This window comes from Thunnus thynnus, chromosome 15, assembly GCF_963924715.1.
Source record: "Thunnus thynnus chromosome 15, fThuThy2.1, whole genome shotgun sequence".
NCBI lineage: Eukaryota > Metazoa > Chordata > Actinopteri > Scombriformes > Scombridae > Thunnus > Thunnus thynnus.
The window spans coordinates 21,056,837-21,071,915 of NC_089531.1; the positions used below are offsets into that span (position 1 = coordinate 21,056,837).

At 37.7% G+C, this 15,079-nt stretch overlaps 1 long non-coding RNA gene across 4 annotated transcripts in view; it reads left to right on the forward strand.

The window, feature by feature from the left end:
- The window catches only part of LOC137197862 (uncharacterized), a 239,677-nt gene that overhangs the window by 40,297 nt on the left and 184,301 nt on the right, over positions 1–15,079 (forward strand). For 3 of the 4 annotated variants that reach the window (XR_010931523.1, XR_010931522.1, XR_010931521.1), the window contains exon 2: positions 4,170–4,380. This is a non-coding gene — a long non-coding RNA (uncharacterized lncRNA). Of the gene's footprint in view, positions 1–4,169; positions 4,381–11,283; positions 11,497–15,079 lie in introns of all 4 variants that reach the window. The other variant, XR_010931524.1, reaches the window with a different exon arrangement.

The window sequence follows — 15,079 nt, forward strand, 5'->3', positions numbered from 1 at the left end:
TCTCCATAAATGATAGCAAATTGCAGTAGAGACTGTTTATTTATGTAAGTTACCTAATGTATGTGCAATTTTTGTTTTCCTGTTTTAGATAACATGAGGTCATAATATAGTGTGATTGTGATTATTTTTTTCTACAAATGAACGGTGTCAAACCTAAAGAAAACACTCTCTGCGCTCTGAAACATTAATGAAGGATTATTCACCCATTTATTAAAGACTGATAAGATATCTATGGATGCAAAATACAATTTTGGTTCAAAATTTGGTATAGGGACTAATTGTAAAGGGATACTTGAGAGGGATCAAAAATGACCCACTCCATGCTACAGAGGGTCAAGATATCAACAGTATGTAAGAGTTAACCGTCCACTTGTGTGTGCTACTAAATTTTTCTTTGTGCTACTGAAATGTTTAGCTTGCTGGCACCAGTGTTACCACCTAATAATAAAACGTACAGCCCTGTAGACAGACAACTGTTCCACCTATGGGCAATTCAGAGTCTGCAAGTTTTTGGACCACACAAATACACCATTAACTTTGATGTCCATGTGGCTGAACTGACACAGATTCAGTATGCTGCTTCCATGCTCTGGCAGACCAGCCATGTCCTTTGTAGGATAGAGCCCCTGCAATGGGAAACGTATATGGAGTTGCCAGATGCTTCTTTTCACCTTCTTTCCACAATTATTACTTCCTCTTGTGTACAGTAACATTTTCAGAGGTTCACAATGTTGAACTTCATTCTCTGATTATAGATTCTGAAAAGTAATAAGGTTTGTTTAAGTTAGGTGCCATCCTGTGGTAGTATTTAAAAAAACAAAAGAAAAAAACATCAATTTCCAATAGAATTTTTCTACAAACCGAAACTTCTGCTCAATGCTATAATAGCATAAAAAACATAAACAAAAATACTTATAATTTCAAACAATCTGCCACAATATATTCATATGTTTGTGTCAGTGTTGGTCCAGACCAAAATGCTTTAAAAATATTAAATAAATTGACATTCATGGCTTCCAGAGATTGAATCCTACTAAATTTGGTGTTACACTTACTTAATATTTAAAGTGCCACCAGCAAGTTGACATTTTTGGTTTTAGTGAAATATCCCAACAATTATTGGATAGATTTACATGAAAATCTAAATATCCATGGTCCTCAGAGGATGAATCCTACTGACTTTGGTGATCCTCTGACTTTTCCTTTGGCACCACCAATTGACTTTTTATTTTATTTTTGAGAAATGTCTCAACAACTGTTGGATGGGTTGCCATGTCATTTGGTACACACATTCATGTCCCCCTCTGAATGAATTGTAACAACTTATTTTATTATTGTTATTACGTGTTAGCATTGTCATTGTGAGCATGTTAGCATGCTGATTTTAGCATTTAGCTCAAAGCGCTATTGTTCCAGAGTACAGTCTCACAGAGTTGCTAGCGTGGCTGCAGACTGTTAGTCTTGTTTAGAAATCAGTGGCTTATTTCTTAAACTCCAAAGTAATCATCAATGTGAAAGTCTCATGTACCAACAATGATGACATAAGAGGCTCTAACAAGGACTAGAAATACAGTATCTGTCAAAAGTTAGGACTCATTTTCTCAATGGGAAGGTGTGCCCAAACTTTTGACTGGTACTGTACATTCATTTCCATTATTACTTAAATATAGTAATAGTAATAGATAATAACCTGTTACTGGACACATGCACATAGCAATCCATGACTAGAGAAATCAAGACAGGTCACTAACCAGCTCCAATACTATCCCAAATGTTGACAAGACAACATAAGCTAAGTATGCAGAGTAGAAATCAGTTTAATCCATTTGTTGAAACTGCACTTTGCAAGTCCCTTTGCAGTGCCTTCATAAATACCTAGAGAACGTCAAGTATCTTGTGGAGTTAATAGAAGTACAGCACTTGTGTCAACTTAAGAGCAAGAGTGTCAGTGTATTCATGGAGGTTGGTTTCTTTGATCGGTGTACCTCTCAAATCCTTCTCCCTCTCTTTTTATGGTTGTAATAAAAGTAGGATTATTTTTTGTCATAATCAGTTTGAGATGGATGGTGTTAAATAATCTCCCACATTATGAGATCCATCAAGTAGATTCAGACTTCTAGATTTCACATTGTAGCCATTTATCTGATGCTCTTATCACCGGTGAGCTAGTGCAACAGTTTAATTCCTACATCACCAATATTATCAGCAATCAACAGCCCTGGCAATGCAATAACGATAAAACAAATAGTGCCAAATTTAGAAATAAGAATGTTTAAGTGCGTGTCAGGGGGTAGATAAAACTATAACTAGATGGTAAAATCTAGCTGGGTTAGTCACACCTCAAGGGACAGGCTTCTGCAATTGGTTAAACAGGGGCACACCACTGTAAGTTGTAGTGAATTATGTCATGCTAAAGGTTAAGGGGTACTGGATACTTGCAGAGAGCCATCACGCACTCTGAGGCAGGTTAACCTTTGCTTCTTCCTATTGATTCACCCCACCAAAGAATCCATATCGATTTGGCTTGTGGACCTCCTGGTATCAGTGACTTTTCTGCAAACAGAGCTGGGATGGATCACACACACACAAACAAGCAGAATCCAATTTTATAGCATGACATGAGTTTTTTATAGCATGACCATAAGTTTTTGTGGAAGGGAAGAAAACTACGGATGAGGTGATGCTGCTCCTGTGGGAGGCAAGATGTGTGGTGCAAGCATGTGTTTTGGGCCTGACATAAGATTGATGGTGTGAGTGGTTGCCTGTGCTGATGTGTGTCAGTCTTATTTTTCTTGGCCTTATGCAACATGTACCTCACTGTGGAACTGTGACAGAAATAAATAAATAAATAAATATATATATATATATTGGTATCTTGCGTTAGCATCGTCTGCTTTTTAATGTCACCTATCACCATTAACAGAACAGTCTGTATATGCGCTTGGTGTATTTAAATGCAGTAGGAGATTAAATACTTGGTGATTTAGGTTCTCACTGGTCCAAAATCTCTACAGAGAGGTATTTGTTAAATGTGACATAATTTATTACAGCTTTTACCAATTACCCATTGTTTTTTTGTTTTTCTGTCTTTATCTTGTGGACTAATTATTTTAATAGTTTTAAATCTACAACAACAACAAAAGCAGAAGAGCCATTAAATGCAGAAAAATTTGATGATTTAATATACTCTATGTGCACAAATTTCTTGAGTAGCCTGAGGAAGAGCATCAGGACAGAAAAGCGTTTTTTTGTGTTTGTTTTGACATTACACACACTGAGCCTATTAAATTCTCTCACCTTTATGCGTTAATTAGTTGTAATTTAATATCTATTTCACTATAGTGTGGTTTGCATTTTGTCTTCTGGCTTTTTATTGTCCTTGTATTCAGTCACTTTGTAATTTTCTTTGAGTGAAGAATGAGTTTTAAAGATGCATTACATTATTTTTTCTTGACCATTGGAGATCAGAAGGAGCTGAAACCTGACATTGCCTTAAAAACTCGTTAGCAAAGTATTTCCTATTAACAATCTTGTAGATGGAACAACATTAGCATTCATTTGATGCTGTGTTTGTGTCCACCTTATCAGTACAAGTGCTTTATGCCTCCTGAGCTGGTAAATGATCCACTATGTTCACCAGCCAGTTGCTAACTTTGTCATTTGCCATTTTGGTGTTAGGAAGATAGTTTACAGTGAATTGAGCTTTTTTTTTTTTTTTTTTTTGTTGTTGCTGAAAACAGCTGTTGCAGCTGCTGGAAACAGGGTTGATGCAAGTAGAGTTTGCAGGCCATAACACCAAAACTCTGAAATATTTTAGTGGGTTCCTCACTATGAGATACTCCTTTCACATTACACATTTGATCAATTGTAGATATAAAATATGTGGAGCTTTAAATAAAAGATGGCATCCACAACACCCAACAACAACGGCACGTGTTGCCTGGTGACGGGAAGGAGAACACACCCAGTTCCTGCTCTCCCTTCAGAGCACCACTGAAGTATTTGGCAATTTATTAGATTAATGTTATTAGTTCTACTTAATATAAAGTGTTAGGAGGACATTTGAGAGTAATCTGTTATCCAATTTCACAGGCAGTCTAAAAACGGCTCTTGGAATCTCTAGTGTCTCAATCTGCTCCTCCCTCTCGCTCTAATCTCCTCTCCTCCAGCTGGAGCCCAGGGAGCAGGGGAGTTCCAATGCCACTCTGAGGAGGGGCTAATCTGGGCACGGGCCGCCCAGGATCTCTGCTCTGGTCCCGGGCCAGTGCTCTTGGCTAGCTCCCTGCCCCAATCATGAGGCCCGCTCTGCTGGAAGCTTGCTTTGCTAGACGGCATGGTGACGCAGTGGTGGATGGATGACTCAAAAGGAGAGATGAGGAGGTGAGGAACGGGTGGGGGGTGGCAAGGAAATAATAGAGGGATGATGAGGAAAGGCAGGATGGTGGTGTAGAAGTGAATATATTAATCTTAGGGAAAATGTGAATGATGCTGTTCACAGCAAGGTAAGTGTGAGTACTTGCAATTGAGCCACTGGAGGACATGGGCAGTCATATTAATGTATGGGGTTTGCTGTGGGGGAGAGAGACCGAGAAAAAGAAGACAAAGGTTTAGACGCAGAAAGGCTGACAGGCAACTTTGATTTTGCTGGCTGAGATGAAAACCTTTACTTCGTTTTATTGGCTAATTAATTCCATCAGCTGACCACTGAACATTACAAAGTGACATTCTTGGCTGCTGTTTGGTAAATGTGCTCTGCATGCCGATGTCAGTAGCATTTAGCATTGGCTAATGGAAGCTGCCATTGACACACTCCTATCTGTTCTTGGAATTCAAAAAATAGAGTGAACAGTTTATAAATGTAAAGAAATGATCTCGCTGCTAACTAGGCTCAGGAAGTACATGTGGAAATGGATTCTGATTGCATGAGCAGGTTTCACATCATTTCAGGAATAGCCATGCTAATAGAGTACCAGCCGATATTGGGTTATCACAGAAATGTCGGTGTCAGCATATATGTCTGCTGATCCAAACATATGTTTGAGGTCATTTGAAAACAGGGTGACTTTCCATAGTTTGTCCAACAGAGAGAACTTACAATTCTTTTTTTTCTGTACTGTTAAATGTCCTGCTCAGTACTCAAATGAAAAAAAAGTTTCTATTGTGTAAAACAGAAAAAAAAACAAAACCAGGGCTGTAAGATAGTTTGTGTATGGTCAAGTAAATTGCGTCAAGTTACTTGACCATACTTACATGTACTTGATTGACAATTTTATTGAAAATATTGTTCTACACTTGTTATACTGGTAGTGTAACAAGTGTAAACTATGCATGCAGGACATTTTGCAGTTGAAAAATTAACTTGTTTCAGCCGATTATACCACCCTGCTGATTTGTCAGTTAAGATCTAGATCAGAATCAGTCAGATTAAGAAGATGTTACTGTTCACGTTGGTACAGACCATGGGGTATTTCTTTTTACCCTGCAACCATATCATTTAAAACAGAAAAGGCTTATTTCATTTAACCACTGACTGAATACTCACTAAAATCTACTTTTGAAATATAGAAAATAAATAAGAGAATGTGTGTGAAAGTAAACATAATCCTTATCTCATGGGTTGATTGTGTTATTTTAAAACAATATTTTTTTATGTTTTACTTCTCAAATCCAATATCATAACTCCAGCTTTTGATCATTATATCACCCTCAGGATTGTATATTTTTTTCCCCAGCTATCAAAACCTGACAAGAGATCATAGAGGAATTTTTCTACTAAAATGGATGAATATGAGGTTCATTTATGAAAAGCTTTGAGGAAAATATAAAGTGGCACAGGAACTGAAACTCTATCAAATATTTGTCAGTGAAAAATGTAATCCCTGATGAAACAATGAGTGTACTTTCTTTTTACCATATCTCCTATCAGTTTCACTTAAACTAATGGGAATTTCTAATTTGTATAATTTAATAGAAAGGCATCACAGATAGCGATATAATATGCTGAATTTCTGGTGATGACTTTCTGGTTTCTCCATGGGGAAAGTGGAAAAGAGTGATAGAATTAAAAAGAACACAGGGATAAAATAAAAAAATGAAGAGTGAAGGATTACCTGGACAAAGCACTAAACAGAGAGGCAGAGAAAAGTAGAGGCTCATTGAGAGATGACAGAGAAACAGGAGGAAGAATAGGAGGTGGGGCTCAGACAGATGAGAAAACTTTCTGTGCTGTAATGAGAAGAGGACAGAACAAGGAAAAATAAAGAGGTGCAGATAGTGAGGTGTAGGGGGAGAGAAGTGGCAGGAAAAGATTGAGAATAAGAACAGGATCCCCCACTGTCTGTGTGTCTTTTTGTGATAACAGAGCAAAAGCAAGGGGGTGTGAGTGCGTGAGTGGCAGCAAAAGTATAGACTCCTTTTCAAAGAAGAGTTATAGGAATAACTTATTTTTTCCTTCCTCACCAAAAGCCTCTTACATTAAGTGTTTACTCTTAGCTTCTATAGCAAGATTCAATCCCTGGTTTTTAAAGAAAAAGTAATTACTCGCCTTCTACCTCAAAGGAAGGCTGCATAATGAATAGGATTTTCCAAATCACAAGTATGTAGCTATTATTATGAAACTGTTCTTGTGTACACACACACACGCACACACGCACACACACACACACACACACACACACACACACACATTTGATCAGCTTTAAATGCGTCTCTGCGAGGCAGCACTGCAGATTATGACAGGCACTGGCACTGTGATCTTGGACAGGCTAGGCAGCTGGCAAAGCTTAAAAACCTCTACAGGTGCTTGGGCAGATGCCTGTGTGTGTGTGTGTGTGTGTGTGTGTGTGTGTGTGTGTGAGCTTTATCAGGGTGTGAGGCAGCATGCATTTCCTGTATTACGATGAGATTGCAGCAGGCAGTCTGTAGCGAGCAAGGCTCACACATTCTGCGATATGCACACATGCTCTTTCATCATAATGTAGACTAATATGGTAATAAAAGCAAGCACTTCTCAGAAAAATGTTAGTCACGCAGAGCAAGAAAGACATGGCACTTGAGCATGTGAATGTGAGTGAATACAGCAATGATTTTAAAAAAAGTACATTATTTCTGCTTTTTGCTTAGGCGTTTTATTTATTTATTAACAGGGTTTTCACCACGAAGGCAGTTTTGCGCTTTCATCATACAATCAATAGCAAGCAACCATCTCTTGTTGTGTTCCTGAGATCAGGCAAACATGAATATCAATATGCTCCTTTACAGATGTCACTAGAGATGCTGTTCCTCATCTCTGCTTCATAAAGTACCTGTCAAAAACAATAAGCTACACAGTCACAGCTTGACAAGAACTTTGTTTGCACATATTTGTACCTGAGTGAGTGTGTGTATGTCTATATATTTTATTATTTGTTTATTCTTTTAATCCATAATAGAGGTTGTATGTAATAAGCCCACCTGGGTTTTGTTTATTCTTTGTTTTATTCCAGATTTTGCAGTCAAAGTAATTGCAAAATAAAATTTATATCAACTTTTGTCTGAATGTAAGTATTGTGATGGTAATATGGTCATATTTTTTCCCCCAGACAGGTTTTTGGTCTTAACAGTAGCAAAAATAATGATGTTCTTAAATGTGTAGTGATCAGTATGAAAACGAGCTACAGGCTTAGCCCTTAGTAGTAGCAAGGCTCAAGGTTGCTCTTGAGCAGTGAAATGAACATCACTGCATTTTCAATGTGAAAATGGTCTTGGAAACCGATTTCATCAAAATTATTGACTGTGCTCCTGTCAATACGTACTTGTCTGGCAGATGGTGCTCCCTGGTCATCCTTGAAATAGACTGAATAATCCATGTGTCTCAATTGGTAGACAGCATTAATTTGAAGTCAAACCTGATGCATTTTGAAATTTCATTTAAGTCTTTATTTAACCATGATGTATTGATCCTCTGATCTTCATTTAGAAAAACAGACCAGGTCATTTCAAATCACGACTATTCTAAATAGAATAGTATAGACCTTATAGAAATATACACTCATGTATAAAAAATGAATATCAGCAGATATATTGTTATCTGATTTTTCTCACTAAAATATTAATAGTAATATCGGCCTCAAAAATCCAGTATTGCTCGGGCATTAATAAGCAACAGACAGGTTTTGCCAAAGACGCCCAAAGTGAATTTTCTAGTTCATAACATCAAATGAGCTTTAGTCTATCTTGAACTATGCTTCAGGAGGTTGGGAGACTGTTTACGGGTTATTGGCCTGAGTATAGTTACTCGCAAAAAATGTATGAAAAGGATGTACAAAGATTTTCTGCAACTGCAGGACTGAGTCCAAAATAAATTTCTGCACTATATAATGTCCTGAAAAATTCCAATAATGGAACAAAAAAGTCAATGGCCTGTATCCTCCTTTCTGAGAACAATCCCACAATGAAATACATCCCATTTTATAGATGCAAAAACTACTATTGTGTGACTCAACACCTGCCAATGATGACGCAGAAGGACGATTCATAATTGTCCAAAATCTTGATTTCCTCCTCCCTAAAGAGTAAACTACTGAGTATCTATTATATGGGCAATTGTAAATGAGAGCATGATTTAGGACACTGCTGTAGTGATCTGACTTTTAAAGACACAGCTGCGTTGAAATGAACATGCTGTCTACATAGACCTTGTACCTCTGCTCTTGCTACTCTTACTGACACATTAGACTAGCATGGGCAACAAGTCATCCTCTCCATTAAACTCATAAATTTTGTCAATATAACTGCAAATCATCCATTTGTTAAAAGTGTCATTGTGGTTCTAAAACCATGTATCTCTTGTTTATTTCATTACAATACGCAATATATTTTTTGTGTAATAGAAGGTAAAACTCTGAGTCTGACATTCAGCCCAAGCCTGCAGGTCACAGCACATTCTTAATATCTATAATTGTTTTGACATTTTCTCAGCCCTATACAGCTCAGGTATCATTTACCCTTCCTTCCCTATTTTTTTTTAGACAGGTGGATATTTGGCTTTAACACTATCCGCAGATAAAGGGCAAAGGGACTGTGAAATCATCAATAATCCAGATCTAGCTGTCTGATTTTGGTCAGTAGGTTAAAAATGGCTTTTTCCTCTGAAATGTTAGCTTGTAATTTAAAATACAATGATATATTTGGTCAGCTTATTTTAAATACAGGGAACTGGCACTCTGCTGGCTACTGTTTTCCAAAAATCACAGCAGAAAGGGAAGAAGTAGAGATCATGTCATCACACTTTTGTCCAATTAAGGATACATTTACATTTCATTCCTACCATGTCCTTGCCACAGTTGGGAAACAGTAAGGTGAGTGTATTTCAATTTTCTGTTCACAACTATAGTCATTAAGAACAAGAAGACTCCTCAGTGTCTTCACATGGCCATGACAAGGTGTTGATAGGTTTCTTTTATATTCCCAAATGAATACAGAAAGAATCTGATCGGACAGAACTTAACCTGAACTACGACTGGGTTCACTCCAAATGAATCTAATTATCACATTGTCAGACATCCACTGTTGCACTTTGTGGGGGTGACAATGTATCAAAAAAAGTGTGACGATGATATACAGTATGTAGTCCGCAGGGAGAGATTCATCCAGTCCAACTGGAGGTGTAAAAGTGGTAACGTGTAGACAGAACATTAACAATAACAGAGCTAACACTGAGCATGTCATAAACTGCTATTCACAGCCTAATTGTCATTCAGAAGCAATTCTAACGGGAAACAATCTCTTATTTCAAACTTAAAGGCAAAAGTAAACCTTTCCCCAGTGAACATTTCACCTTGGTCAAAGCAACATCTGAAAACGACTATGCTCTTTAAGGCATGATGGCAATCTAAGCCCACGTGTGACAACTGTTGATGGAACTGTCACTTTCTCTGACGTCTGTGACATTCTTAACATCCGATGACATCCATGTGCATGTGTTGAAAAGACGCAGGAGCAAATGTTCGCTGGAGAAATTACTTTTTTTTTGTGTCATCAATAGTGTCAATTTGACGCATGGATTGCACAGCAGATGGTGGTGAATATCTCAGATCCCGTGCTGAACAGTGGTTTATGCATGTGTGCATGCGTGAGTGGATGTGAGCAACTCATATATGTGAATGCACGTCTGTCCTAGATATTTCATTTGCTACACAGGTGTTGAAAAGATGTATGCTAATCACCTTGTGTACAGTAATTACCAACTGGTACCAGAGCATGCAACAAGCTCACACAGACATCATTTGCATGTTATAAGTATATACCATCCTGAATGTCTCTTAGGGACATGCAGCTACACTATTACTCAGGATATAAACACTAATAGCTGTGATTAGCTTTTCTTTGAATATACAGTATACTATAAGATCACATCATGATTATAACAGTTTCTGTTTCCTTTCATTGGCCTTCTGAGTCTTTGCAAGGAAGAGGACATATGATCACTTTTTATGTTATGTACCAAATGCAGTTTTTACTTTAGTCCCTGCTATTAGCATGGGTTCATTTTGAAATGTGGCATTAGTTTTTCACATTATTGTCTCTTAAGATCTATCAAACTATAAAAAATAAACTGCTGTATCATTAAGGGATTGGTGGTGATTTGTGGTTGTATTCTTTCTTTGTCTCTTTTAGAAAATTTTGTTTTGGTAGAAATAGGAAATGAAAAGAAACCGCTCACTGTTTAGGTACTCCCAAAGCATTATGATGCTCAAATTAGGAGTCTTCTACTTAAAGGCCATCACTCTTGTAGCCTCCTCCAAAGGATGGACCATATTTCACACTGACCAGTCTAGTCTGAACTTACACATTTAGTGTTTACTATCAACTGCAGGAAAAAAAGGCAGGGTTGCAACAATGAACTGATAACGAGTATTTTTGTGAACAAAGAACGCCCATCACAATTTCCATGACATCTTCAGTTTTTTTGTTTGGTCTGACTAGCAGTCCAAAATCCAAAGATATTCAGTTAACTATCACATGAGACAAAGAAACTAGGGCCTGTTTGGCATTTTGACTTGGAAAAATGCCAAACATTCAATTATTAAAAAATAAATAAATAAATAGATTATCAAAATAGTTGTGGTATGTTTTCTGTTGATTTACTGATTGATTAATCAAGACTCACATGGTTATTCTGGTGTGTTTTCTGTATATGAATGCACAAAATATTATTCATGATCTGGTTGGACTCCTGTGGTCAGAAACAGCAGCTTGTTATAGATTCCCTACAGCTCATAGTCTTTTCTTGGAACCCCTCAGCATGCCGGTGGATGGAACACTTCTGTAGAGGAAGCTCATCGTGTCAATATTCATGGACCCCATCCTGACCGATGAACTTGCATGATGAGCTCAGCAAGAGAAATGTGAACTCCAGAGGAGAGTTGCCACATCAACTTACTGGAAAACCAATAGAGCCCCTTTGGAGAGCTAACACCTTTGATCAACAGGGTTGAACTAGGAAGCAAGGTTATGGTATGTAACCATCATTGGGGTGTGATAAATTTTTAATTCTTTCATTTCTCATATTGCACCACTGCACTGTGCAATGGGCTCAACACCAACATCTATTTTCTATGATCTCCTGCAACTGCAACCTTGTACAACTGGGCAGGCTTCACAAAAGACATATAACTTATAAATGATATACAATTATGTGTATCTGCTTGATATTTCATTTGGATTTGATAGAAAACCCTAGTAAACCCCCTCCCCCTATCAGCCAAGTATGTTGTTTTTCTTAAAATGGAAATTTTTACTCCTATTCCTGTAATGTACAAGGAGGAGACATCTCACATATAGACACTGACGGAGAGCGAAAATCAGCCTGCACCCATCTGTGTGGCTTTTTGCATACTGTATACACAGTTTTGAAATCTAGTGTTTCAGTGTGTAAAACACATTGAGATTGTACGTGCATATAACTGGGGGCAAATTACAATGAGTCAATAGGGGCGGCTAATGGCACAGTCAACATCACTTGGATTTATCTTTGATCTTCTGAAATATGTGTGTACTTACACTGTATCTTTCATCATCTATGCAAGGGTCAGTGCATTGATTAACCCATTACACATCATTATAACACTTTGGTTTTGTGCGATTAAGACAGCTTAGATTACATTACACACCACTGCTGCTGAATAAGATACACTTACTGCACCAAACATAGACAAGGAAATAAATGTAACAACACCCAATACCTGAAACCCTATAAATTTTTCCCTTTTCTCTGGCTCATTTAATCTTAGCTTTTCCAATGGATGAACAGTACCCATTGACCTATTTACTGTTCCATGTCCCATCACGTGTAATGGCGCCGGTCTATTGTACTCTTGATTTATGTAATCATTCTTTGAAAAGGATTTGATTGCTTTCTTCTCAAGCAATCGTCTGTTTATGCTCCTGAAATAACATAACAGAGGCAGGTCCTCGACACATTGCATGCTGTATAACGCCATGTAAATTGCTAAACAATCTAAAAAGAAAACAAGAAAAGCTTTGTGGAGGTATGAGATTTTCACCCAGCAGCCTTATTTAGCAAGAAATTGCAAATTGGTAAGAAATGATAGGGTTTGGTTCGAAAGGGAGATTTTCCCAAAAGGTACACAGAGCCAGAGATTCTTCTCCTTCCGATAAGGTGAAATAATACCTTAAGTGACTGAATTGACAGTTCTCAATTTGTGAAGCCCAGCTCACTTTCTCTATAATCCTCTATTCTTTCCTGACTTGTTTCGTGCTGTCTCTCAGTCTGACTAGAAAAGGAAAGAACTGTTGGATCTGCACTCTGAACAGTCAGCAAAAACTTATATGAAGCTTGGCTTGGTGTTTCTAGCTAAAGGTCATATTTTTCTCCTCAATATTTTTTCTGTCTGCCAGGAAGGGGGAGGGGTCAGCTGAGATGTGTCATTCACTAAGAAACTGTGTATCGAGCAACAGAGGCAGTGTCATGTTTGTACATGGAAAGGTTGAGATGAATTGCTCACTTAGTCACATAACATGAATAGTCAGAAGCAAGACATGTTTATTTAGTGGAAACCAAAGGAAAAAAATGGAGGTCAGACTCACCATGATTATGAGTATTTTTGATACAATGACACATGACAAGATGATGGATTCAGCATTGCATTAACACATAGACTAAAAAAATAATGGATGTAGCAACTGTGACGTCACCCATTGGTTTGTGGACTCCCGTTTTGAAGCCTCCAGTTAGGCATTTTGACTGTCGCCATCATGGATATTTGGAACCAGAAGTGACCATATTTGGACAAGAAGGTGGAGCTAATCCTAATGCTAGCTGCTAGCTTGGTGAGAATGGTGCATTTACAGTCTATGGTTAACTGTGATAATGCTAATGCTAATTTTCGCTAGAGAAAAACAGGCTTAAAACCATTAAAACAAAATGTACTTCCCGGAAAACTGAACATCCAATCTTTTAGTACAACCAAAATGCCGACTTTTTAGGTGACCAAAATGTTACAATTAACTTTCATGAACTGAAAACACACTAAAATAGTCACGGCTATGGCTACACCTATACTCTGTGAATCTTGGATTCACAGAATATAGGCAACATTGTCGCCATGGTAACGACTTGTCACTCACAAGATAGCCACGCCCTAAAGCATACCCTGCTTTATTGTCTGTTTTACTCTAAATGGGACCATAACTTACGAAATGAACATCATGCTCTATTGAAGAAGACTTGAAACTAGTGATTGAGACCATAAACTCATTAGGAAACTGTTTACTGCGGTAATAGATCAATTGAGAAGTAGGGTCATTTTCTCATAGAACTCCATACAATTTGACTTCTTTTTGGAGCCAGTGGAGTTTCTCCTGCTAGCCATTCGACAGAATGCAGACCTGGAGCTACCCGCTTAGATCAACAGTATAAAATGACTGCTGCTGTGTGGCAGTGAAGATGCTGTTGCATCAGTATTCAAGCACTGTATGCTCAAGGCTAAATAAGAGGTCTTGGCAGTTGAGAGAGTTAAAAGGAGACTTCATCCCAAAGAGCAGTGTGAAGACTGAGTTAATTCTTTTGAAAAGGTGGATCACAGGCACATGAAGGCCAGTTTTCATGGAGAACAGCACGGTGTGACTAAAGTCTTGCTGACATCTGAGTAGGGCTGGGAGATATGGCCAAAAATGTTATCATGATAAAAATGTTCATATCAGTTGATAATTATCACAATAAATGTCAAATCATTATTTCTTTCAAGTTTAAAGGTTTTTGCTCCAGCGTGAAAGTTGAATAAACCAGATTGTTAATTGTGGTTTTAAACTATTCTTTGACTAACACTTGCTAAACAGTGAGACATTTCACAAATCTGAGGTAGAACATTCAAAAACACTTACAATGATAAAATCTCTTTTCAACATCAAAATATGCATGACTGAAATGAAGTAAAATCCTTTTTCAGTCCTTTTTCCTCAACAAAATAAATATTTTTACAGAAAAATTAAGTGCTGTAGTGTGATACAGAACACATGTAAGATGGCTCAGACTGCAAAATTAGTTACATGTCTGGTAACACATGATAACGTAGGCATTTAAATTCAAACTAAATTATACAAATGAAAACAACCACAATACATAGCCTACAGAAATCACCTCTGCCCAGATGAAGTTGTAAGCTGACATGCGGCAGAAAGCTATTCCAAGTGCCAGCATGTCTTTGTTACTGGTAGTGTTTTTGCATCTCAACCCAGTTTATTTTGCTATATTCTTCTTTACTGTGGCTAATTACCCCCTGTACATTTAAACGTACACTAGTTCTTCTCAAGCACTCATAGATCTCTCCTTTTAACAATTTTCTCGCAAATCCCACAGTTATTTATATGCTATGCAGATCTGCTAGTTACTTAGTTAAGCAGTTATCTCTATCTTCCGCTCACTCTCCTACTCTCTCTCGCTCGGTGTGTCTTATGTTTAACTATTCCCCTGCCTCCTTTAGTGATTATTGTACATGTAATAAATGTAGTTTATTTGCTGTGATGGAGGCGAGGCTCAGTGACTTAGAAGAGCTGCTCCGCACCATGGAAACCCAAT